The sequence below is a fragment of the Hirundo rustica genome, chromosome 6, assembly GCF_015227805.2.
Source record: "Hirundo rustica isolate bHirRus1 chromosome 6, bHirRus1.pri.v3, whole genome shotgun sequence".
NCBI classification, from domain to species: Eukaryota; Metazoa; Chordata; class Aves; order Passeriformes; family Hirundinidae; genus Hirundo; species Hirundo rustica.
The window spans coordinates 62,141,911-62,163,830 of NC_053455.1; the positions used below are offsets into that span (position 1 = coordinate 62,141,911).

At 41.3% G+C, this 21,920-nt stretch overlaps 2 long non-coding RNA genes across 2 annotated transcripts in view; both read left to right on the forward strand.

Moving 5' to 3' along the window:
* Positions 1–232, forward strand: part of LOC120754328 (uncharacterized) — a 60,397-nt gene extending 60,165 nt beyond the window's left edge. The window contains exon 7 of the long non-coding RNA XR_005701390.1: positions 57–232. This is a non-coding gene — a long non-coding RNA (uncharacterized LOC120754328). The remainder of the gene's footprint in view (positions 1–56) is intronic.
* Positions 233–8,727: 8,495 nt separating this feature from the next.
* LOC120754329 (uncharacterized) lies at positions 8,728–14,321 on the forward strand. The gene is made up of 4 exons (XR_005701391.2): positions 8,728–8,986; positions 9,174–9,307; positions 13,611–13,733; positions 14,033–14,321. It is a non-coding gene; the product is annotated as an uncharacterized LOC120754329 (long non-coding RNA).
* The last annotated feature ends 7,599 nt before the right edge of the window (positions 14,322–21,920 follow it).

The following is a 21,920-nucleotide window of genomic DNA, read 5'->3' on the forward strand; positions in this document are numbered from 1 at the left end:
AAATTTTCTCTGTATTTCTTTTTGTCTCTTGTGTTTCTTTTTTTTTTCTTAAACAGATGGATTATTGCTTCTGGCACCTTGAGGAGGCTGCATGCTGCATCCAGGAAAAAGGTTGCATCCTCATTGGTCACAAAAGTATAACAATGCAGTGTTCAAAAATGAAGGTTGAAAGAGAAAGGAGTCTCTGCCTTCACTTCTGTCCAGGGATTATCAGCCCCTAACTCTAGTTTAATTTCCCAGGTACTGTTCATTTGTCTCTTGGAAATGAATCCTTCAAATGCTAAGCATCCTTGCCTTCCACACAGATTGTAATCAAAGGAACTGCAAGCATTCCACTTAAACCTGCTTTATGGAAATGCTCTTTGAAATCTACTTCTTTAGCACTAAAATGGAGATGCCACAATGATATTGCTAGGATTCATAACAACTTTAGTTTAAAGTTCTCTTCTAGATTTCAGGAAAATAAGTTTTTCAGCATGATGTTTTACTTACTATTTTTGTCGATAAAAGTTGGGAGTCAGGTGAATCATACACCTGTTTTGAGGAAGTCACTGTAAAACATTTATTTCCCATATACGCAGGCTAAATAATAATTAAAACCAAACACAAACTGCCCTTGTAAACAGGACGCAGGATGTTTTATGAATCAGAATCCCTGAGAGCTTCAGCTTGAGTTTAAGGTGCTGGGATGTATCTACAGCTGCAAGAAAACTAGCCTAGTAGAGTAATCTAACCTTGGATCTATCTACATGCAAGTAATTTTAAAATTACTTAATGGAAGCAAATATATTCATAGAAAAGGGAATTGATTTACTATGAAGATAGTCCTTCACCATGCTAAACAGAATGGATTATTCCCAGCCTAGCAGAAGCGTTTTTAAGAATGTTGTGGGACCATCAGCAGGGAGTTCTATGCCGCTTAAAGAAATCCTGTGCTCTGCTCACTAAGACAGTTAAACTGTTCTGGTGAGAAGAGATGCTTAATCAAGATGACTCTGGAGATCCAGATTATGAATTTAGCCTGAGCAGCTGAGTTTTGTCCTGGATTGTGTCTCATGGCGTGGCCCACAGGCAGGTGACAGAGGGACTGTGGAGCAGCATCCCTGCTCTGGGACCTTCTACCTTTGCATCCATCCCACTGTGCCTTGGCCTCCCTCAATGTTGTGGCTTCTTTTTCAAGCGAGTTTCCACATCTGGCTGCAACAGTTACATTCTATGTGTTTGTTCTAGATGGTCATTTTCTATTACATAACATTTTTATGGCATCTGTCTGGAATGTTTTCTTCCCGGTGACATGCATAAGGCAGGTCTAGACCAAGCTTTTCACTTTTCTCAGTGTATGATTTCTGGTCCCTTGGGATAACTCTATTATCAGAAAGATCAGTTGTCAAAACTGGCTTATTCCCCAGCCAGGGAAAGTAAATACAGCTTCTTTCTTAGGCACTTCTGAATCCTAAATTGTTTGCAACTTTTTCTGGAAAGTATTTTCAGTTCTCTCACTGCTAAATGGGCTCAAAAAATGGGAAAAAAGTGCACCATGAAAAGTAAGTTTGTTAAAATTCTCATTTAAGGAGTTATTTGTAAATGCAAAAAAAAAAAAAAAAAAAAAAAAAAAAAAAGATGTGAGAAAATTGCATCCAAAAGTTACCTTCAGAAAATCCTGAGGTCAAACAGCCTTAATGCTACTCCTTGTGTATCTTTACAATGGGAATTTTAAGCGGATTCCTCCTGCACGGCAGTACAGAGGGTTAAAGGTTAACAACTGACCCATTCCTTGGACAAGGTGTTATTCAAAATCAGGTACTTAAGACATTTGCTAGAGGACTTAGCCATTATGGCTGTTTGGAATCAGTGCATTTTCCAGCAGGGAAAGTATTTAGGAGAACAAAAAGAGTGCAGAGACAGGGAATTCCAGAAAGCCTGTCACCATATAAACTAAAAACCACCATTAGGAGCTGAGTTCTCTTCAGAAAAATCTGACAGTATCCAAATAGGTTGTATGGAAATCATGGTCACCAGAAAGAGATGAGAGCATTCTCCACAAATACTTAAGCCTGGCTCTATTTAAGCTCTGTTTTCAATGTATACATGAGTTTTCTATTCCCATGTTACTTTCCTTTGATGTAGTTATGCCTCTCAAGATCTGCCTGACTTTTTTTTTTTTTTAAGGGCTTGTAAAGTAGCAATTTTACAGCCAGGTCTGAATTAAAAGGGAAAGCTGTTGGAGGTTTCTGATCTAGCAATGTTCAGAGCAACATCTTATCAGGGACTGGAGTTTACTTGGGGGAAACCTGAAATAATAAAATATCTCAGCGTTAGATTGTCCTGCTTTGGAGAAGAGTTTATGATGTAGGTGGCCAGAGATATTCTTATTGTTGAAGTGATGAGTGCGTCTGTTGGATCTCCTTTCCGGCCGGGTTGCAGGGTTTCTTCTCTAATTTTTGGGTTTGTATTTGAATCTTTTATGGTTTTGAGAGGTTGGCTGCTATGGACAACACAGCTGTTTCCTTTGTTGGATATGAAGAAATCCACAGTGGTTTTGAATGGGGTTTAGGGAGGAAAAGAAGGCACTTACACAGCCTCAAAGGACCAGGGCAGCTCTCAGGACTAAAACTTGGTGTGTGCATAAAAGTGAATGTATTTTCAGAACTCGGTTTACAAGAACGTCGCTGTTGGATTCCACAGCTGTCCTGAGGGGAAGATGCTCATCCCACCTTGCACTAAAACACTGGTTTGATTCGGGACATTAAGCAGCTGCTGTGCTGCTGTTGCAATGTGGCTTTTCCAGGGCACATCCACACTACAGCCTCATGGTGTGTAAAACAGCTTTTAGCCACCTGGCAATGGCGAGGTTTAACTCAAAGGCATCATGCTTGTAAGGAGGAATAGGAAGTGCTATATTTAGATATATTTTGGAGAAAGAAATACTGGGTAGCAATGCAACACAAATATTTTGAAGAGCTGAATTTAGAAATGGGTTCTTTAACGTGCTTGCTTTAACATACACATCCATATTTAGAAGGATTCTGAAACCCCAGTCAAAACAGCTGTGTCTGAAAAGAATATAGGAAGACTTGAGCTTCAAGCATGATTCAAACACCAAGCAAACAGTGATAGCCTTGTATAGTTTTCAAAATATTTTAATCTTTTTTTAAAATCTCAGACTCTTCTCATCATGGAAATAAATTTTTCAATGCACATTTCAATGAGATTCTTTTAACCTGCTTATCTCTTCTGACTGCAGATATGAAAAACGTTATTAGGATACTAGTCTTGGATAAGACATTTAGGAGCTGGTGTTGTCTTCCTGGATATTAGTCTGTAGTCTTTCGTTCCATCCAGTCTTGAAATGCATTTTGAAAAGGATAATACCAAAAGTGCTGGAGAGATTGGTTAAGAGAATGTATTCATGGGAGCACGTGAAATGATGTTTAGCTTCATTTGCTGAAAACTGTTTTGCAGAACAGCTTATTCATCCAAGAAAAAGCAAGGAAAAAGCAGAAGGGTAATCTATCCAAAGTCATAGATGCATAGCTCCATCTCAAATCAGTGCTGAGGCCGGGAACAATAGTTGGATTTTACAATCTGCAACTTAACTCCTTGTCTAAACATTTAGTAATGGTGCTGAATAGGATGAGTGTGCCCAGTCTAACCAAACACAGCAGAACGAGTAGGGGGAATGCATGTGGAGAAAAGATAAAAAGAACCTTCATCTAACAAGTATAAATGCTTTTAACCTATGAAACAGGACTCAAGTCCAGCCCCCCAAACTCGAATGACAATTTGGACTCTATCGTGTAAAGCTTTTTATTTATTGTTATAATGACTTGTAATTTGGTTGAGATTTATCTTGCTTTTCTATAGAATGGTTTCTAAAGAACAACCATCTGTAGGATCAGGAGTTAGAAACAGAGATTTTTAATCTCTTTTTACTTCTTGAGTTAGGAAGATAATTTGGTGGGAATTGGGGCTGGCAAAGCCTGGCAAGATGTGGTTAACCAGAATTTCTTACAAAATGTAGTTAAGACTGTAAAAGATCTGGTTTTCATCTGTTTTTGTGGATGAATGCTCCTGGTTTGATGGTTTTGCTGTTGACTCCAAAGAGCTAAAGTCTGGGAATAATTTTTACTCAAGAGCTACTATTCCAGCTTAACTGAGGTTTTACCTAAAGCGCATGAATTACAGCAGTTGTGATGATTTCTTAGAGGAGAAGAGCTCACTCCACGAGAAAGCAGGATTGAACCACTTTGATCTGTCATGCAACCTATTTCCTTTTCCAAGGAGACAGCAAGTTGTGTGGCGGGAGAAGGTATATTCACCAAGGGAATGATGCCTCCCACTGCCAGCTGCAGGGAAGAGGGAGGTAACACATTCAGCCCTCAAATGTTTTGGATTATATGGGTGTGCATCACCTAAACACTTGTTCCACTGATGGAATGGATGGCTTCCCAGGTGAACCTCTCCTTGCTTTTGTGCACTTCTTGTCGTGGATAAGTAAAGCAGAAATAATTTCCTATGTGGAGAAGACAAACTGAAAAAAAAAAAAAGAAATCCATGAATTATGTGCCTATTTTCATCTGAGTGAGACTTGGATATCACTTCCTTCAGCAGAAATCTCTGCGGCTTTAACTGTGTGAATAGCCAAGGCTCAGGATTTGGTTCTCCTTCAGGTTCCCCATGCAGCCATAGCTTCATGTTTCAAGAGTGAGCAGGAGGACACGGTGTGTACTGCCCCAGCTCTGTCAGGGGCAGCTTTGTCCTCACCTCGTTGAGATGTCTGTTGTTCTGAAGCACAGAAAGTGGCCTTCCTCTTGCTCTGTCACTTCAGCCTGAACAGCACAGGAGAAGCAGCCCCACAGCTGCTTTGTAGGGATGGTTTGGGCATTATTGTAGCTGTGGAGGTAACACACCCAGCCTAAATATCAAAACCAGGCAGATGGGATATTTTATCTGACCTGCAGGCACTTCCATGACATCCTCTAAACTCTCACTGCTGTTTTAAAGGGCTTAAATACCTTAAAAATTTCAGTAAGAGACCAGATCCTACTACTTTGGTCATTGGCTTCAAAAGACCTGTTGTGAGAAGAAATGGAAGACATTGTTTGTGGAGCTAGGATCAAATCCTGAAATGTCTGCGCCAGATTCCACACAGCCTGTGCATGTTCTGCCTCTGCAGTCTAGTGATGAACTGCTTGATCAGTCTGGGCTTCCCTCTGAGCCCTCAGTATATTGTCTTTGCCCAGAGAACAAAGTATTTCCAACTGTGCTTATTATCAATACCATAACAAAGCATTTATTTAAATGTTTTAACAACATTTATCCTTATGAGAGGGTGCCTTCTTTTTTTTTTTTTTTTTTTTTTTTTTTTAAGAAGTAACATTGATAAAGCAAAGTCAGTTTTCACCAGTTGGGTCTGGCAGGTATTTTGCCTGCTTTTTTCATTGTTTTTACACTTTATGAGAGGCATTAAATCAAGTCAGGGTGGTTTTTTTTTTTTTCCCTTGTTCAGGTCCCTGCTCCCTGACACAGCTACAAAAATTATGTATTCTTTACTGCTTTCTAAGAAGATTACTAAGCCAGCTGACCCAAACAGTAGCGGGACCAATTAGACATCATTCAAAATTAATAACCACTACGATGATAAAAAAATCAAAAGATTGATTCTTCTGATGGGAGAATCATTTTAATTAATTTAATCCTTGTTGAAAGATCAGCTGTGCACAGTCCCGCTCACCAGTGGGGCCCATTTGTCCCTGTCTGTCCCTGTCACCTAAAGCCACTGAATATGATCAGTAGCCAGCACTTAGGGGACAATAAGAAACAGATTGTACTGTCAGGCTTCATTAAAGATCATCATTAGTATTCCAATTTGGAAACAGTCAATCTATCCTAACCTTTTACCAATTCTTTTCAGCCGCTTTTGTGAAGTTCGGTTCAGCTGCTAAACGTAGAAACGCGGCGCAGGCTTTTTTAGAACAACGAGTTGGGTCCGGCTGACGCCTGTCAGGCTGCAGCTGAGGGACAAAGCTCGGGGGAAACGCGGGTTCCGCAACCGGGCTCGAAATGATATCGTGTGCAGCTGCTTATGATCGCGGCGTTTATGGGCAATGGAACTTCCCCAAACTCGGAGCTTAGCGATGATGAATGGAAGTGGAATGGATACGGCACTCTCTTTCATCCCGCTGCCCGGGGGGTTTGTGGTCCCAAGGGTGTTTTTGGGGAGCGGGCTGCTGGGGGCATTTGGAGCATGTTGATGAGGGAGAGGGAATTTCGGGTTTGTTTGCAGTTGGCTTTGTCTCTTCCACCGAGGTCAGGTTGCTTGGTTTGTTTGTTTGTTCTTCCTTCTGGTGGCTGGGAAAAAAATTACGGAGGAATGGATTATAGGATTTGGAGGCATATTTCTGTCATCCTTTTATCCCAGCCACGTCCTGTCGCTGCGCAGGAGATGCAGCTGGAATCTTAGTTTTCAAAACAGTTTGTCTGCCGTGCAATGATCTCATTATTTTAATATTCTTGATGTTTATGATTTGCTAACTTTCCCAGTTGTCCGACCGTCTTCCTGAAGATATTTCAGGAACGTTCTGCCTGAAATACCAAAAGAAATGTACAACCCCGTCATTTTGAATAATCTCCTTCTAAGAGTGCTTTTTAAAACAAAAGTTTGATTTTTTTCAGTGTGTTCCTTTGTACCAGAAAAATCTTCACAGAAATTGCAAATGAAATCAGAATTAGGCCAGTAAAACAGAGAGAAATATTAGATTTAACATTCCTTCTCAGAGAAAAGAAAAAGAACAACTCTGTCTCCAAATTTGATCACAAATTAAAAATGTTATTATTGTAACTGAATGACCAAAAAAATCCCAACCAGATGTCCAAAATACTTTTTGTTTTCAGATGCTTCTGTGTAGTTTGGTTCAGCTGGTCTCTGTAAAAACTTAAATACCTTCCTATAGTTTAGTACTACTCTAACTTCTGAATGCATTATACAATTCAATAACCCTCTTGGAAACAATTATTTGCAATAACTGGTTTCTTGTTGCATATGCATGAAGATTTCTGCTATTTAAATCCATGAGTAAGTGGAGTTTTCTATGACAAAAATGATCATAATATATGTAGGTACTTCATAAGGGTGGTGATCCAGCCCAAAATCTAGTTTTCAAATGTTTTCCAAAACTAAGCCAGTATAGCGAAAACATGATTTTTTTCACTAAGGAAGAGTAGAAAATCCCTTAGAAGAGAATTGCAGCTGACACCAATGTTAATGAAGACTCTCTGTGAACTTGATAACATTTTCTTTAGATTTATGCTTGATATCTGGGGAAAAAACAAACATACAAAAAGAAAAATTCAGACCTTGTTATTTTTATCTGAGAAAATAGAAAATCTAATTTGCTGAAAAAAATACAATACTGCTGCAACTGAATTTCAGGTGGCTTGGTGAATGCTTTTTGCCGTGTATAAGCTCTTACATAATTTTTTTCTGCTTTGACAATGTGGTTTTATTCCAAGTTCAAAGCCAGTTATATAGTTCTTATAGGTTAGAACTTATTTATTACAACATTATTGGCCATGTAAGTGGCTACACAGGTAATATTAATTGGCAACATATATTGCTAATTGGTGAATAGCACAAATATGGATAGGAATGTAGATTAAAATTTCTGGCATCTCACTGAAGAATGTCAGTCTTTCAGACTACTTATATTCTGGTGGTCCTTTTGCTCTAAAATTTATTTGTAATTTTCCAGTGACTGCTTTGATCATTTTCTCAGTTTTGCCCATGACAAGCCTGTTACAAAGGGAAAGACAGAGGGGGTTGTTCCATATTTTTTTTATTGGTGTATCTGAGTTCCAAAGTACTGGCTTGCTAAATGTTTTTTACTTGTTTCTTAAAGTATCTGCTTTTGAAGTCAATCTTCTCAATTTCACTCATCTTTTCTCTTCTTTTTTCCCTGAGGCTGCTGTTTTTGCTGTGATTTTTTTTCCTTTTACCACTTGATTTTTAGTCATTTTTTCTTTCTTTCTTTCTTTCTTTTTTTTTTTTTTACATCACATACACCTTTATTGGAAAAGAATCCTTTCAGAAGAAGGTACACACAGCTTGTTATTACCTCAATATTTTCAGCTTGATTGTTTAAAATGGATTTGGTATTTTTTTTGAAAGACTTTTTGAGAAAGGAACCCCAATGAGAGGCTCTCAGAGTGCTGCTACTCCCTTGAACTGGATGGAAGTTGGTCCCAGGTTATGGCCTCAGGTTTACACCTGCCCAAATCAAAGATGTTGCTTATAAGACCAGTCCCCTCCTTGCCCTGAGCAGCACCAGCCCACCTCTCCTCTTTACCAGGAAGTTGAAACAGCCCTGGCACCAACCTGGCTCATCCACCCTTTGCAGGTCTAGTTTTCATAAGAATTAGGTTTCCATTCTTTGCAGGTTTCATTTTCAGAAGAATTAGGTTTTCATCCACATGGGAATGTGTTAGTGCAGTAAGAATGTCAAACCACAGACAGAAGCAGGGTACCTCCTCACTTGTCAGGAGCTATTATTATTACTACTACTACTTATGAGGTGCTTGTAAAGGTGGTATTCTGCTAGTAAGTCTTGCACTACCTTTTCCACCTCCCCGGAATGTTAACTAGAAACGTTCATAAAATAACAGCATAAACTAATGGTAGCAGGTGTGGTCAATGGTTTCTACAACTCCTGTATAACTCCCAGGAATGAAATCACCTACCAAAAAGGACCAAAGAGAAAAAGACTGGGAAATGCCACACACGGATGAGCCACAGGATTGATGTTTCCCGATTAGGAACTATTCCAGCACCAAATCTTCTCTACTGCAGCGGATTGGGTGTGATCTCCTGTGCTGTGCATGGAACATGGTCCTGCTGGGAAAACATCCCCCATCTCCCATGGCTGTACGTTCTCAGCGGTTCTCAGCCCTGCGGTTTGTGATGGGATCCACACCTGAGCTTCTGCACAAGGTAAGAGCCTGGTTAAAGTCAGCTTTGCTTCAGTGTGTTGTGGGGGGAGAAAAGCGTGTAAAAAACCAAATTATTGCACGAAACAGGGCACTCTTTACTGCACCAAACTACTCATTTACATCAATTTACTGCATTAATTTGTTTTGGTGGCGTTAGTCATTTACTTTGCAAAATGCCTTTGCACTAGGGAATCCGGTTGGAAGGACCACTGTGAAATGAATACAGCGAAAGAAACAGAACGTGGTGTTTCACAGAGGAAATTCAAATGAAGAGGCTGTGACCCATCAGAAGGAATCCAAACAAATCTGCCAGAGTTAGGAGGTAATTTATTATTATTATTATTTCCTTTACCTATTTCACATCTTTTCAAACTAACTGTTTATACTTCAAGTACAATTTCTGAGCTATTCTTAGAGGTGGAGGTGACTTGACATTTTTGATGCCTTTGAGTCCAGCAGCTTGTTTACGCGTGGTACAGATAAATGCAACAGCAGCTTCGTTTATTTTATTTTAACCTTAAAGCCCATCTCAACCACCCCCTCCTTTTTTTTCTCCCCTCCTTCCCTTCTTTCCCTTCCCCTCCTTTCTTCCCACCTTTTCCCCTCCTTCCCCCTTTTTTTCCTTCCCCATCCCCGCCCTTTCTTTGGCAGTTCAGATTTGCTTCTTGTGTAAATGGGGAAGGGAAGCTACTTTTAAAAATCGAGCTTCAGGTGGGTTGCGGAGTGTGGCAATGAAGGAAAGATCAGGATCTCCTTTAACTCTGGAGGCTTTACATGGACTCGGGCTGGGCTTTGCGCAAGACCATCCTCTCCTTGGATGTTCGAATCCAAGCTGGAACGGCACTGCCCTCCTGCGTTCACAGCGGAAAAGGGAAAAGTTTGAGTTTTGGGAAACGTCCCGGGGAGAGAGGAAAGCGCCTCGTTTAATGCCGTGAACGAGAAACAAGAGGAGCTCAATTATTTCTGTGCTCGCCTACTTGGAAGAGCACAGAACCGAATTTATTTTGGCTAATCGGAGCCGGTTCTGCTCTCAGGCTCACCCAGAACGTGCGGAAAAAGTGGATAGCCCAAACCACTTGGAGTGCTTTTTCCAACTAGGCACCACTTGCCTCAAGTATTGTGGATGCTTTGCAGGATGCTCTGCTTTTACAGGCAGCAAGTTCAGGCTAAAAATCTAACACAGATGGAAGTTGCCCAGTTATCTCCTATCGCCTCCCCACATGCTGGGTTAGGCAACTCAGAAATTTCTGGAAAACAGCAGAGAAGGGCTCATGGCATGGCCAGGATGTGCGAGACCAAGACGTGCAGGCAGCCCTGAGCTGCTGGAGCTGGGCCGCAGCCACAGGGCTGAGCCAAGGCTCTCCAGCAGCACTGGCTGTGCCAAGCACAGCGACAGGGCACAGCCCAGAGCCTGGCACAAGAGCTGCTGGGTGGCACAGTGTCCCTAGGTCATGGCTGGCTGGACTGGCTGCGTGGGGCTGTTCCAGAGAACCCCAGAATGGTTTGTGTTGGAAGGGACCTCCAGGATGTCAGCTAGTCCAACCCCCCTTTCACTACACCAGGGTGCTCCAAACCCCTTCCAACCTGGTCCTGAATGTTTCCAGGGATGTTTCTGGGCAACCTGCTCCAGTGTTTTACTACCCTCCTTGTAAAAAATGTTCTCCTTACATCCCTTGTCCTTGAAAACCACTCCCCTTCCCCTGCCTCATCCTGCTCGCAGCAGAGTGGGCTTGCAGGCTCCTGGAGAGGTGCTACATGTGAATGGTCCTGGTCCCCAGCTCCATCCAACAGCTGTGCTAGAAATAATCCTGAGCTTTAGAAAAGCAGGCTCTAGAGCGATGTTTTAATGAAAGCCCAGGAACAAGAAGAGCAGCTCAGTTGAAAATGAGTCAGTGAGCTTAAAAGGAACCAGAGTGGCCTGCAAGAGCAATAAGGCAGAACAGGAAAATCTGTGTCAATATATAGATAGTTACACTGGCACAGGGTGCCCAGAGAAGCTGTGGCTGTCCCATCCCTGGAAGTGTCCGAGGCCAGGTTGGACAGGTCTTGGAGCAACCCAGTGTAGAGAAACGTGTCTGTGCCCACGGCAGGGGGGATTAGAACCAGATGAGTGTTAAGGTCTCTTCCAAGCCAAAGCATTCTGTGATTCTGTGGAGGTTGTTGCTTGTTACAGAGTGCTTTATACAAGTCAGGGGCTCCCTGAAGGGTTACTTGCTTTCTCACTTAAGGACCTCAAACCACACATTGGGTAAAGCCTTCCTCCTTCTATTATGCTGCTGAATTTTGGTGATGTCTCTTCAAAATGAGTTGGTTCTCCGAGGGCAAGGAGTGACACCTGCACAGAACAGAAATAAAGCATATGCAGGTAAGGAAAGCAGGAAACAGGAGACCAAACACGACTTTATCCACTGTGGCTGACAAGAGATAATCAGGACAGCTCCTAGGGAGGGGACAGATTTGGAGTAACATAGCAAAGTATTAGTGCAGTAGGGTTGCACCACGTTTACTCTAATGGTAACGTAAAAGTGGAAATTTACATTTCTAGAAGTTTTTTGAAGACAGCCTTTTCATGTTTTTGCAGTCACAGATTTTTTTCTGGGGAAGAAAAGTGAAAATAATATTGACAGGAGAATCATTTATTGTCAGGTATTTCTGGACATGGAAGCTGGAAGTCAAAATAAACCCCTGAGACTCAATCTTAATTTTATTGAACTACTGTACATCCAGATGAACATGTTTGGAAATTGGCTATTGGCTCAAATCCTACCCTAGATCTAGACTTCTAGTCTGCTACTCTGACTCTGAGTTATTCAGTTCTGGGGCTTTGAAATTCAGAAGAGAGAATTTCAGCATGCAAATATGGTCCTTAAAGAAACCAAGTTATTAATACCCAAACCCGTGCCTGATCGATTAACAGCAAAACCGCATCACTCTTGTCTCCAGAGTGCTCTGAATGTTGCCAGAGAAATGAACCGGTGGTTTGGAGAACCTGAGCAAAGCAGGAAATCTCCTTGCTGCTCATGTAACTTGGACAGCAGCTGCTTGAGCAGCTCTCAGCTGTAGCATTTGGCTGCCAGTTCCAGTAAACAAGCTGGGTGACCTCAGTTTGGTAAAAATGCATGAGCATCACTAATGCTCAGTCTGCAGAGGCTGGTGACTCGAAGCACCAAGTGAAACTTTAGAGGAATTACTCTAAATTGTGACCATTTGTAATGATTCATAGGGATTATTCCTGCGGGGAAGAGCTCTGTAACAACAGCTCGCTCGATGTGACAGCAAAAAATATGATGTTTGCAGGGTTTCTTAGGAGCAGATCAATAAACAGAAGCAAGAGATGCTGAAATTCTTACATCTACAGCACAATAAGTTTGATCTTTCGATATTTAAAGGGGTCTTACAAGAAAGGTGCGGACAGGCTTTTTACTGGGGTCTGTAGTCATAAGACAAAATGTGATGCTTTTAAATTAAAAGAGGGCAGACTGAGATAGGTAAAAGGAAGAACTATTTTGTAATGGGGACGCGAACACTGGAGCAGGCTGCCTGGAGAGACTGTAGATGCCCCATCCCTGGAAACATCAAGGCCAGGTGGGATGGAGCCCTGAGCAGCCTGGTCTAGGTTGAAGATGTTCCTGCTCATTACAGACAGGTTTGACTAGATGGTTTTTGGAGATCCCTTCTAACCCTAACCATCCTATGACTGGAAGATCAAGGGGTTTATAATCCAGGCCAGATTTAGTCTGGTGCCCTGGACTCACTATCTGCACCACACCTGTGGTTTGAAGCAGCCTAAACAAGCAGTTCAGAACCTCAGTTCAGCTGCAGAGCAAACCTGGAGCAGAGACTCTGGCTTACTCTCTTCTGGAAAGAATCCAGTGTGCACCCACCAAAAGGGGTCTGCAGGTCCAAATGACACATCAGAAACAGGATTGCCTCAAACCTCTAGTGCTGCTCCAACACAAACAAAATGCTTTGATAGATGCAGCCACTGCAGTCTTGACATACAGGGGAGGTTGTAACTTTGCACTAATATAGATTAGACAGAAAGAGTATATCTTTCCTGAATAATTTCATTAATTTACTGGTTTTTCCTATAAAAAGCAGGGCATTAAAAGCAAAGCATCAAGGGACTTTTGAGACAAGTACTCTGAGCAAGAACTGAAAAGCTTTCTGTGGAAGGGAGTTTTAGGCTGGCCTGGATAGACTCCTGTCCATACCTGGGCTGGCTTGCAGAGACTGCTGCGGTCTGGGCATACCCAGAGCCTACAGAGCAAGAGCTTTTCCCAGTTTCCAGTCCTTCCCACCCCTTCATGATGAAAAAGAGGGAGTGTTTCTCACTGTGCTGTCAAAGAAAATGGTTCAGGCTTAATTCCCTATGTGTTTTCAGATGTTCAAATAATCTTTACAGAATACCTTGGTAAAGATTAGGTATCAAAGGCATTTCCCTCTGTTATTACACAAAAATAATTCTATGAACAGGGAGTAAACACTTTTTCTGCTTCAAACAGAGCAGGCTATTGCACAGTACACCTGCAGATACAATTAAAATTTCAAAATAAAAATAACTAGGTGATAGTTGCTGCGCAGAACAGCCAGCCTGACACAAAGTATGTGTTGCTTTATCCTAGAATTCAAGAGGAATAGAGTTGTTCAGTCCTTCAATCAACAATCATTTTCTAAAGTTACCATCACTGGCCTTAGAAATAGAAGATCTGAAGAGAAATTGTAAACCACAGTAAATGCTGACCTGAGTGAGTATTGATTTTAGCATTGTTTCCTGTTAATTTTTATTGTTAAAAATACAAAATTGAAATACATTCTTCAACATTTGTGGCTCTTTTTTACCACTGGCAAATGCAACAGGGTCATGCACATTAGCCAAAGAGAGAGCAACCAACAGCTGCTGCTTTATTTAGGTTGGCAGAAAGTCACATGTTCCATCTAAAATTTCTGAGATTTAACTGGTCAACCTCTTTTGAAAATTATGAGTAGATGTTTTGGGGTTTTTTTTGTCATCATGTTCCACTGTTTTGATGAATATTTTTGACAGGATAGATATTTGTCCTGACAGAAGAAGCTGCTGAAAGAAGAGTTTGAGAAGTGCCTGTAAAAAACCCTGAGCTTATATCATTTGAAGAATATTTGAAACAGTTGCTGAACAGCCAACTTTAGAGCTATTTTAACAGTACTCTCCAAGTAGATACGCTCACAGAAATTGTGCTGCTTTTGGAGATCACTGATTTGAAATGTTGCTTCTGAGACTTTACATCTATGTCTGTTTCAGAACCAGGACCCTGTTCATTTCATCAGCTGAAATAACACAGTTTGGGTATGTTAAATCCTTGCACAAAGAGCATAAAATGTGTGTTAGTTCATTTTCATTTTATTAACTCCTTCAGTGTCAACAAAAGCTTTTCCTAAAGTGAAGACCACCCATTTTGAGGCTTGTTTCAGGCAGGGTATGAGCAACATTGCTGAGGCATCAGCTTGCCCACAGCCCTTCCCTCCTTGTTGTTGCAGAGGGAGCACATCTACAGGAACAATTCAGCAGAGGTAAGAAGAGTAAAACCCAGACTAAAACCCAGAATTGCAAAGCCAGCTCACCAAGTCAGCATTGTGTGCTTGTTGGAACCCTGAGTACTGAGAATTCCAGACTTTCTGTGCTGGCAGGCACTGAAAGCAAACACTGCATTTGACCTGGGGCTGTGGGGAAGGCTTCCAAAATTGAGTGACAGCACTGGGATTGTGGGTGTGGAGTTTGAATAGATGTGTGTGATATCACAGGGTGGGAAACTTAGAGTTTAACGACTTAAAATATAGTGATATATATAAAGCAAGATGGAGGTTTTAGGGCAGAGGCTGAGTCCTTCTTTCTCACCTTCTTCTTCGTGGGTCTGGGCGGTATTTTGTAACTGGATAAAAAAATCCACATTGCGGGCCACAGGTGGGTGGTTATTGGGTTAAAAGGAAAAATAATTCAGGTGTCATATCTGAATTGGACAGTTTAAAACACCTTGTAGAGAGAAAAGAGCCATTTTTAGTTTGTTAGCTTGAAGCGCTGTAGCACTCACAGTTTGTGAGACTAATGTAGATAATTAATAAACATCTGAGTCCATCAAATCCCAACCCTGGCAAAAAAAGAAGACAAAACGCAACAAGTGCCTATCAACACTGCCTGTCTGCCCTAACCTTGAATTTACTGCGCCACCTGAGCAAAGTGCCATGGTACCAGCAGCTCCCATAACCAACATCTCCAGGGCAAAGGCAGGCAGACAGTGAGTGAGGATGAGTATCATCCCAGCCTGTGTCTGTGGCTGGGAGGTGAATTCAGCGTGGTTCAACAGTGCAACAGCTGCTTTGTTAGCATTTTATAGATAAATTGTAAATCAGAGAAGCTTATTTCTCTCGCTCCTTAGTGCCCCAGCCCGCAGACTAAGCAAGATGCTGTAAAAAGAAAAGGGAAGGCTCAGGAGCTCTTGTGTTCCTGAGTTTCAAAGTGGAGGAGCCAGTAAATGTGCCGAGGGTTTGGTGGTGCAGATTTGCTCATGTTTAAACTGTGAAACCTCGGCGCTTGCAAATGTCTGCTTAAAGGCAACATTAAAGACCTCCTTCGCTTTTGTGGCTTTGCTCACCAGCTACAATGTGCCATATCAGAGCGTGAGGGTTGGGAGGAGAGATCTGAAATCTAGCAGCTTAAAAAACAAAACAAAACAAAAAAACACCAAAAAAAAAAAAAAAAAAAAAAACAAAACAAAAAAAACCCAACCCAAACGTTTTTAATCAGCTTGAGAGCTCAGTGGATTTGTGAAATCGTTTGGGATTAACAGGCTATTGATTGCCAATAAAACAATATTTAGCTTTGTCCGATGAGCAGCAATGGAGAAAGGTGTGGGCACCTTGTCAAGCAAGAGCCATTGAGGACGGATGATGGGTTAAGTGTGGGGGTCTGAGTGGCAGCATGGGTGCCCAGGCTTCAAGGAGAACTTGTCAGTTGCTCGTGAGGCTGCTGAAAGGAAGGACGCCAGCGCCTGATGGCTGGGGTAGTATTGATGCGAGTTAGCTGACTAATCAGATTGAAAAAGTCCCATGGTATTTATGTCACTTTAATTTCCATCAAACAATTGGAGACGACAGCACTCTATTAAGAAGAGGTTGATCCAGAACTAAAGCTAAATAAATTAGGGTCTCAGTTTAATCAAATTATCCCTCTGCTGGCCTTGGATTAACCGAGGGAGACAGCGTCAGTCTAGGCACTTTTCATTGGCTGGTTTATTTTTTTTTTTTTTTTTAAAAAGAAGCTGGTACAAAGAATGGGAGATTTAACACACAGCTACTACTCATAATACCTCAAATAAGCACATTTTAAAGAAGCAGAAATTAATATTTATCAGGAAATTTTGCAGTTTTACTGAAGGATATTTCCATTCTTATGTTAGGAGGAAGGGGTTTTTTCCCAGTGAAATGAATTGAAAATGAGGCTAAAATTTGTGAACAAAAATCTAGGCTGACAGAACCTGAAACAAGCTGGCACAGAAATGGAAACACTAGCCTAATGCTAGCTAATGATTTCTTGCTAGACACATAATATTTTAGTTTACCTTCTCTAAAAATGCTTTGATTGTACTTTTAAATTTTGCTATTTTTTACTTACATTTTTTTGTGCAGAAATTATTTTTCCTCCTCCCTATGTTCTTTACACCTCTGGGTGTAAAAATCTTTGAGGTGTCCAGATTGTCTCTGAGAAGATCATTTTCCCAAGCTGCCTTATATCTTCTCCCACAAAGTTTTCACTAGAAGCAAGAGGTAGAAACTGTCTTTTCAATAGTAATAACATGAAAAAGAAATCCTGTGTTTCTAGTCCCTCTACAAAGACTTAACTGTTGCAATAAATCTTTTGAGATGTTGAAATATTCCAAATCTGTGTGTTGTCCCAATCATTATAAAAGTAACTGTGGTTTTCTAGACATAGAAATGAAAGCAAGATAGTACATCCTTTGCTGGAAGCAAAGAACAGAATTCATCCCAGGTTAACCTTTTTCTTTTTTTTTTTTTTTTTTTTTTTTTTTTTTTTTTTTTTTTTTTTTTTTTTAATGCTATGTGATAAATAAACACCTCCTTCTCTCTTTGTTGCAAAAGTAAATATCATTTTATGACAAAAGCAGGGTAAACAGATGTGGTATGGTGCCCAAGTCTTCTTTCTGATTGCTTCTTTCTGACTTCTAACTTGTTTTTGCTGCCCATGATCATCAGTGCTGTTCCTGAGGCAATCACAACTTAAGGAAAGTGAAGCTGAACAAATAAATTCTTGTATTTTTGTTATATCTGTGAAAATGGAGGTAATGGGATCAGCTGTGATCTAGTGCACACGCAGGTAAATCATTTTCACTGCATCACAAAATTTCATAGTATTCCTCTGCTTGCATTTAATTTCTGCTCTTTTTAAGCCCTTGGAAATCCAGGCATTAAGCTCCCAGTTCCTTACATAGCTATGCCCACCTATCCTGATGCTCCTTTCTCTTATGAGTTCTAAATTTCAAACTCAAACAATTTGATCCTTCCCTTTTCCTTGCACACTTTAAGATTCCACACTTTGGGCAGTTCTGGTGGACGCAACCTTGCACATGCTCATCCCTGCACAAGAAAGGGGGGGTTTTTTTGTTTGGTTTTTTTTCCCCCCAGGTTACTCATCTACTTATTTCCTTCCAAAGCTTGTTAAATGCCTGACATCCACTCTTGTGACATTAACCATCTTGCAGATGCTATTTTAAAAAAAGCCAAGTGCCAGATAGTTGTTTTTGGGGGTTTGTTTTTAATGCACATCTCTCATAGTTCTGCTAGTTTGACCTTAAAGCTGATCAGAATGCCGCCTCTCCTTGCTTGTTTTCTTACTGTGGATGAATAAAGATCACACATCTTCATGGCACGTGGTCTAAGGTAAGTGTTTTATTTTATTTCTGACAGGGATAGGATTTTTTTTTTTTTTTTTTTGTAGTTTTTCTGCACAACCATTTACCCTAAGTTCAGGTATTTTTTTTCCCCTGTAGAAAACAGACATTTTCCCCACAGAAACACAGGTGTTATGAGACAGAAAAGTTTGAGATGCTTAAAGCTGCTTGCTCTGTGAGCACTGGTTTATCCTCAGGGTGCTTATGAATTCTTTTATCTGCATTTACCCTTTCACAGAAACAGTCAATGTAACTGTGAAGACCAGTGATTCACTAAGTATCTAATTATCTTTTTAACATCACCTGTTTGGGGAGATATCAGTTGGATTCCAGTGACCTGTAGCATCTGAAACCATCCCATTTTCCTCAAGCTGCTCCACAATGCACATTTTATGGAGGCACTTCTGCAGAGGTATAAATGTGTGTGTGTGTGTGTAACATAGCCCTAACCCTAGTCCCAGGGTGAAATTTTGTTAAAAACTAAACGACAACAAACCCAGATCTCCCAAGTAAATCACACCCCTTCCCCACCACACACCCCCCAAACAAAAACCAAAACCGAAAACCAACAACCCCAAACCTGCCCCTGCCCAGATGAAAGTTCTGTTTTGCAGCCCACACTTTCCTTTGGCAGCCCTTTCCAGCCCCACTTCAGCTCCAGACCTAGGCTTACCTTCTCTCTCAAGCTTAAGACTAACCCTGCTTTCAGGGCGAGCCCTACAAAGGGTCTTCTGGGCTTTTTCCACATAAAAAATTCCTCAGTCAGTATACTAAGGGGAATACAGCCATCATTTTATGAAACTTTTAAACTGACCTAGCTCTTAAATTCAGAATAGCAGTTCTGCTTTCAATACTATTAAGTTTTCCTTATGATAAGAATAAAAAAACACCTTTTGACCACAGCTCACGCCCTCTGCATACAAACTGGCATTCATGTTTTCTGATTTATACTTCATTAAAATCTTCCCAAGCTTTTATTATTTCAACAGAGTGTTAATTCTGATGTTTTATTTGCAGGGATGCCATTCTGCAGTAGGTGAGGTTTCTGCACCTCCTTTTGTTGCACCTGAGGGCTCTGGGGCTGTGCTTTCCATCGCTGTGTGACGTGGGGAAGTGACAGCTCTGTGAGAACCTGCTCATCCCTACACATCTTAAAGGATCCATGAAAAAGCCATTCTCTGTTTTCAGACTGCTGGCTATGGAGAGTTTCCGTAATTAAATCAATAAAAATGCAACAAACTGGCGCAGGAGGACTGAATATAAGTGCATTTGCTTTTTGTTTTCTCAACACTTTCGTGTAGCAGGCTAGCTTTAGTGTCCAAGGAGTGTAAAGTAAAATTTCGGACAGTTTGGACTTTCTAGATAGAAAATGCTTTTGAAAAGTTGTCTTCTGTTTTGAGTTTTGTGGTTGTGTGCTGTTGTCTGCACTGTTGGTGGTTAAAATTTAAAAAATACAACTCTGAATAAACAACTAAGAAGTAATTTTGGTTTGTTAATATGAATTTTTTAAAAATCCGCTCTCTTTTTTTTCCTAATACATTTTACACAGAGTAAAGTCATAGCCATTTAAAAATAGTTTGTTAAAAATATTTTTGGGTTTTTTCCTACACAATTTCTCTTAACATATTTCTTTGCTTTTGAGTTATGACAGTCACGGGGGAGTCCCACAAAAAAGTGACGCAGGTAGAGAATAAAGTTACACATGCTTGGAAATCCAGATGAAACAAAGCCCACAAGTGATGTGACGATACCGTATTTTGTGTGTGAACACCCTCCAACAGTCTCCCCAGTGCTGTGCTTCCAGAACCGGAAAAAAGTTTGAAATGCAGTAAAAAAAAAAAAACCAAAAACAGCAAATATTTGAAGTTTCTCCCCCTCGGCCCAGATGACGAAATAGTAATCCATTACATTGTAAATCTTCCTGTACCATGCAAATCCCTTTACAAGGATTAGGAGATCGTAACAAAGATGATCATATTTCAAGAGGCACCGGTGTAAGTTACACGTTTCTGCTGCAGATCTCATACGGTCCTCAGCCAGCGCGTCGCGTACGGTGACCCGAGCCAACAGGTGCTTTACATTTATTGGGAATCTTAATTCACACCACAATGAAAAAGAAGGCTCGGCTACAAGGCTGTGCAGCACATTCAGCCTGTGCTCTCTGAGGGGACTCAACAATAGCTGAGGGTGTGCAATGGAGCAAGGACTATGCAATCAGTGACCCCCTGCCCCTCGGGGGCGGGAGCGGGGAGAGGAGAATTTCAGGAAAACACAAAGGAGCTGCTGTTTCTGCTTTTGCTCCTATCAGCCTGGGCGCTGCTGGCAGAGCAGCGCCTCTTCAATCTATTTCTGCTCCTAGCTGAGCAAGAGTAGAGGGAAACTGTTTTATCATTCTGCATCACTTCTGTTTCTTTTCCCAGATCCTACTTAGGGGATGTAAGGATCTGACTTGGCTGGATTTCCTCTGCACACTAAGGGAATGCAGTGCTCTGCCAGCACTTTGCACTAGTTCTAATTCTGAATTGCTGTGAAGGGGAAAAAAATCCCATGAGAAGTGCTTAGTTCGCATCACTAAGCAGTGTTTGCAGAAGTGGTGGAATCTTCTTGTACCTGTAGAAGTCTGAATGGATATAGGATCTCTGAAAAGTACAAAATTTGTGAAGGAGTCTGACTTAGCAGCTCTTAGATCCTTTTTCAAATCTGGCATTCTGGTCTTATTTAAAACTAGTTCCCAAATTCAGGTTTTTCATGTCCCTCTGGATTTGCCTGTAATTAAGCAAGCCTAATCTGTTTAATTAGTACCATACTTAAAAGCCTTTGTTAGCTTTGAGAGGTAGGAGGGTGAAAGGGAAAATTGAGGTATATGGGACAGATATACAAGTACAGCTGAGATCAGGGATTATAATCCAGACAAGTAAAATCAGATTTTCGTGTTTCCTTCCTGAATTCTGCATCCCACTCCTTTTTTTTTTTCTTTAATTTGTTACCAATCAATTCAAATCTTTGCTTTTATACTCAGCAAACTCTACTGAATTTGCATTCTAAAAATGAGATGACAATCAGACTCTTGTCTACATCCCCCTACAAATGACCAAAACCTGCAAAGATGGTGATAATGCTGATTGTCACTCTATTGAGCAACAATTATAATGTATTAACAAACGCTTGCTACCTTCCCTTACATTGAGAGCTCCGTATCAAGAGCTGTTGCAGACTCAGCCTTTGCAAAATAAATATCACAGAACCATAGAATTCTGCATTGGAAGGGATCTATCAGGATCATCTTCTGGTCCTGGGCAGATCACCCCAAGTGTCACCCTGTGCCTGAAAGTGTTTTCCAAAAGCTTCCTGAGCTCTGCCAGCCTCGGTGCTGTGACCACTGCCCTGGGGAGCTGTTCCAGTGCCCGGCCACGCGATGGGCGAAGAGCCTGCTCCTGATATCCAACCTAAACCTCTGCTGACTCCGTTTCATGCTGTTTCCTTGAGTCCTGTCCCCTCACAATGGAGTTTTAATTGCAATGAGGTCTCCCCTCAGACTCCTCTTCTCCAGGCTGAGCAGACCCAGTGCCCTCAGCCACCCCTCACACGTGTTCCCCTCGTGCCCTTCACCATCCTCGTGGCCTCCTTGGACACCCTGTGGCAGCCTGATGCCTTTTTAGTTCTGTGGCACCCAGAACTGCCCCGGCCCAGAGCAGAGCAGGACAGTTCCTCACTTGCCCAGCTGTGTACCTCGGAGATTTTCACTTTGGGTGAGCAGCCGTACGTTGTTCCTGTGACTGCAGCTCTGGAGCAGCCCAGGAGTTTCATTTGGAAAAGGAACCAGTTTGATGTGTGATGTGACCATGCCGAGCATCAAAGCAAATCAGCTTTTAAAGGATATGTTCGATCTCCTGAAGCAAAGTGCCAACACACAGTGCAAACCACTGATTTTTTTAACCTACTCATGGATATCCAATTTGACCCAGAAGTACAAGATGTCATTTAAAAATGTGC